Below are 5,660 nucleotides of genomic sequence, written 5' to 3'. Positions count from 1 at the left end.
AATAATGAACAACAACAAAAAACCAGTGAACTTTAGCAGTGTTTCAGAATTCGAAGTTATACCAATGCAAAGTGTTGTACGAGTATAGTTTGTGACTTGTGTTACAGTTTGATACGACAACGTAAATGTAACGTTGATCCTTATATCCCTATATCTATTCTAGACGTTTCACGTTGCAACTAGTATTTCATAAAAGATGAATAGTTCAGGAGATTTTAAATTGCCGTGCTTTTGCTTATGTCTCCTACAACTGTGTATTTCCATTGCGTGAATTTACTGAGATATGCATTAGAGTTTACTATTGTATTTCGTGAGAAATGCATTTAACACATTGCACAACTGATTATTGCATTTTCTTTCATCAATACTTTTAATGAATGCGGCGAGATGGTACGTATTAAAATAACCAGTGCCATAATAATATACTTCGGAAAAAGTATGTATTATAGTAGGTACGCTTGCTAAAATCAGTATACGTTGCATCGCATTTATAATATAAATTATGTTACATCATTAATGAGAGAAAGATTTTGTATGTGTTTCGAGTTTCGATGTTTTGGAAGAATCATATTATTATATACGTTTCGTTATAACATAACCAATACACAATAAACCATTCAATATTGGCCAGGGGGCCTATTATGAGCTCTTAAATCCATTCACTTTACGTCCTTATACAGTCAGTATAAGGACGTAAAGTGAATGGATTTAAGAGCTCATAATAGGCCCCCAGGTTATAAGAATAGATTGTTTAGTTTAGTATTTAATAGTTTCTATGTATTAAGTCGGTACTTGGTATCTTAATCATCACTATTCCCTACCACATTCTGAAGAGTACTGTAGTCTGTAAGCATTTTGTACAATATGTATTATGTATAGAAATAAAGTGATTTAAGACTTGTAGTAAATATATTGTAATTTGACATAACTGTGACCGTGACATTTCAGAAATGTGTGTACAAAATGTAGCACCCTAATAAAAACAAATACACAGCAAATGCAATGCAAGATCTACTTGTCTCTGTCCGACATAGTAGAAACGTAATTTGACAAACACTTAGGCCCGATTCGACCAAACTTGAAGTTACACGAGTATAACTATCATGAGAATAATTTTACTCCTTTAATTTACTCTAGGGTATTATCGTTTGCATTTCACCAAGTTACTCAAAGAGTATGAAATAAAATGTCAATTATAGTTTACAATGACACCGACCGTGACAGTTGAACCCTCTTGTGCAACTATTCTCAGTTTAATATTTACTCCATCAAAATAGCCCGTGTACATATTTATTCCGCGTAATTACCTTATTCTTGGATTAGAAGTTGGAAAAACGCAAAACCAGCTTACTCTTAGATTAGGAGACAGTTATACTCGAGTAAAATTTTCGAATTTGGTCGAATCCGCCCTTAATAAGATATTGTGTACAATATAAATATTAAGATAGTAAACGTCACGGCATAGAATTTGGGATCTATCCCTTTTGACATGTTTTGACAACGCAGTACATTGCAAGGAAAGAAGCAACGTGGCTTCAATTTAACAACCATTTAAAGAATAATAGTAGATTAGTAGAGCAAATAATATACTGTACTGAATAGTATAGGCTAGCGTCTACATATCTGTTACTTGTTAACAAATATTTATTATGTTTACATCTTCTGATATTTAACAGTGTTATATTATTGTGTGACTTAGTCTGTATAGCTGCCGATCTGTGTTCTAAACTTGTGTAGCAATCCAACTGGCGTGTGCCCAGTCCAAAGCAGTTCGCCCGGCCCGTCAGCTAAGACGTTTTTTCTATCGCTTCGTTATTGAATCGCCGATTAAAATGTATGAAATTGATATAAGCGTTCGATAAAATAATGTCGACATTCAACTCATGTTGTGTCAATTTCATACATTTCGATCGGCGATTCTATAAAGAAACAATAAAGAAAACGTCTTGGCTAGGGTCTCTGTTTCTCTGGAAGCATGTTTGGAGTGCAACTAAGCCAGATGGACGGCTCGAGTAAGGCCAGTTTTACTTGTATGCCTAGTATCAGGCCAAAATAATGTATTCTGATATTGTACCGTTTGTGAGTTCCGTTGAGTTGAGTCCGTACCGTTCAGAGTTCATGACTGAAGTGACGATAAAATAGGCCTGAACTTGCTTTACTTCTACTGGAAGATTTAATGGAGTTGATTCTCTATAATGTGGATACTATATTTTTTTAAGATCGTTGAGTGTTAAGGTGACGCCGCGTTAAAGTAAAGAACCTTGTTGGATATGTTTTAGATTGCTTGTTTTCTATGAGAGGCTAGCCAAACAAGCAATAGCAAAGGGCGTAAGCGACAAAATAGCCACTTTATGACTTAGGCTAATATTTATTATTTTCATTTTCTACCAATATAAAAGTCATAAAGTTTTTTTTTAATATAATAAGGGGGCAAACGAGCAAACAAGTCACCTGATGGAAAACAACTTCCGTCGCCCATGGACACTCGCAGCATCAGAAGAGCTGCAGGTGCGTTGCCGGCTTTTTAAGAGGAAATAGGGTAATAGGGGAGGGTAGGGAAGGGAATAGGGTAGGGGATTGGGCCTCCGGTAAACTCACTCACTCGGCGAAACACAGCGCAAGCGCTGTTTCACGCCGGTTTTCTGTGAGGACGTGGTATTTCTCCGGTCGAGCCGGCCCATTCGTGCCGAAGCATGGCTCTCCCACGTATAAGTAGGTACTACGTACGTACGTACTACGTATAAGTAGTTGCGGTCGTTTGCTGCGGTACCAATAATTTGGAAATGTACTCGTACTTTCATACTTGTTTCATATTTTTTTTGAGGAAGTAAGTAACTATTATTAAAGCCAAAGACTAGAAATAAAGTAACTGAGAGACGTAATGTAGGTTGTAGAAGTAAAGTTTTATTGATTGAATTTGTATATTAGAGTTTACTGTTGTATTGTTAAGTTTAGTTGTCTATTATGGTAATAATTTACAGTAAGCTATATTGTTATTTCGCACGCATGCTATTTCTTCTATTATTGTTAATAGTTTTTATTTTTGATATGTTTTTACTTGTATGGATGTGTGGATGTATGGATGTTTGTTACTCTTTCACGCAAAAACTACTGAACGGATTTTAATGAAACTTTACAATAATATAGCTTATACATCAGAACAACACATAGGCTACAATTTTAACCGACTTTCAAAATGGGGGAGGTGTTATGTTCGTTTTCTTATGTTCAACGATTACTCCGCCGTTTGTTAACCGATTTTCAAATTTTTTCTTTTGGTATATAGGGTATCATCCCAATTTGGTATTATATTCACAAAAATGGTGATCTGATGAAGGATCCATAAGCAATCGAGGGAACTCCTCAAAATTTATAGGGAAACATGTGGTGACTTCGGTTTCGTGAGAAGTATTCTAAGCATATGCTACCAACAAGTAAGATTTTGCACCGAGGTCTACCTGGTATACCGTGGTTCGGAAGGTGCTGAGAGAACTCCTGATTCTTTATAGATACAAGTTTGGGAGTTTTGGCGTTGTTTTAAGAACGGAAAGCATATGCTACTGTACAAATTACATTCATCATCATCATCATCATCATCATCACTACCATATTATACCATGCATCGTCCCATGGTTATGACTTATGAGCCTATAATGACCCTGTTATTGGTACTTTTCATAGTCTTTTAGATCGAGACTCGAGTTTTTCAAGCGATAATTAAAAAAATATATACCTACCTCATATTAAAAAACTTGATGAGTATGTTTGCTTGAACGCGTTAATCTCAGGAACTACAGGTCCGATTTAAAAACTTATTTCAGTGTTAGATAGCTCATTTATCGAGTAAGACTGTAAGTAAGAGTATAAGTACTAGAAGTATCGAGTAAGGCTATATATTATCACGCTAAGACTAATACGACCGAAGAAACGCAGGAAAATGTGGGAAAAACGGGGGAAATATTAAAAATTACGAACTACTGGAGCAATTTTTATGGCAATATTAAGCACAGATATAGAGTAGACCAAGTGAAGGGAGTAGGGACATAAGCTATTTTTTATGGGAAAATGTACGGTTTCTGTAAAATTCCTAACGCAAGTGAAGCCGCGCGGGACATCTAGTATTATATAATATAGGTATAACAGCCGAATATAGATATTGTATTGGTATAAATTCTTAAGTCTTTTTAACTAGGGTATCAATAAGGGTACGCTTAAATATAAATTTAATAAAGACGACCGAATACGGGACGAAAGATATACTATATTTGCAACTATAATTTGACTCGAATCTTTGAAACTGATTCTTGATGCATGGGAAGCGTGCGTAACGAAGGTGCTTTCCCAAACATGTACTCGATTATTTACTGGACAATTATTATGGACATGTTTTGTTCACTCTTTATAAGACGCGATGCATTTATGTAAAACTGAAATGTCAAAAGGCGTCATGGTATTTGACACATCAAGTTCATAATCAATCATCATCAAGTCAAATCCCACCTCGTTTCGTCTCGTTTCAGTGTGAACGAACCCTTATCCTCCTGAATTTTAATAATTGTTAATTTGCTTACCTACTGACATATTGTAAGTACATATTGTTAATTGTAATTTATTAGGCAAATAGAATGAATTGTTATAATTTAATTATAGGTAATTATAATCATATTAGAATCATATTGTATTATGTGTACCTTTATAATTTTGTATATTAACGCACAAGTTATATTTGATTTTGATATAAATTATAAATAGTTAATTAAACAGTTTAGTTAATTACATCTTTTAATTACTTTAAACCTAGTGTTAATTTTAGTTATTTACCCTTGGAACAACACACATAATATTTATTTATTATTCGATTATTATTCTTAGAATTAAACATCTAATATATAAAAATAAGTCGGGTTTTCCTTCCTGACGCTATCACTCCAGAGATTTTCACGGTTTTGCATTCGTTGGAAAGGTCTCGGGCTACGTGAGGTCTATAGAAAAAAATATATCAGAAAACACTTCAAGAGAAAAGCAGGAAAACAGGGAAAATCATTTTATGGCAAAACAACACTTGCCAGCTAGACAGCTAGACAGCTAGACGTATCTTATAAAAATTTTAGGAATGGTGCAACAAACTAGACTAACTTTTTATTAGTTTTACATTGATGAAGTCAAAAAGAAGGGTAATGAGTATTATGGCTGTCTGTGTATCTAATAGCGACGTATACATTCAGCCACTGTCGCTGCTCGCGCTTCCGGCAATTCTGCCCTGAAAACTGAATACCTACTTCTGCGGCAATAACGACGCGAGTGAGCGTTTACACCACAGACATAGATCAAAATAGATACTGCATGTGTATGTACTATCAGTTGATTCCTAGGCAGATGGCGGACCTAAGTAATTTAGTTGCGTTACGTCAAACCCAGCTGACAGATCACAATTAACATTGAATTGACATATTCGACCAAATAACGTTGGTCTGTCAATTGCATAGGAATCAACTTCCTCGATGGTACTATCAGAGAAGTTGATTCCTAGGCAGATGGCGGACCTAAGTAATTTGGTCGCGTTACGTTAAAACCATCCGACCGATCACAGCTAACATTGAATTGACATCAGACGGCCAAATGTCGTAGGTCCGTCAGCTGCTAAGAAATCAATTTCCTTG

The sequence above is a fragment of the Aricia agestis genome, chromosome 7 (assembly GCF_905147365.1).
Source record: "Aricia agestis chromosome 7, ilAriAges1.1, whole genome shotgun sequence".
Taxonomy (NCBI): domain Eukaryota; kingdom Metazoa; phylum Arthropoda; class Insecta; order Lepidoptera; family Lycaenidae; genus Aricia; species Aricia agestis.
Note: the sequence above shows the minus strand (reverse complement) of the source record.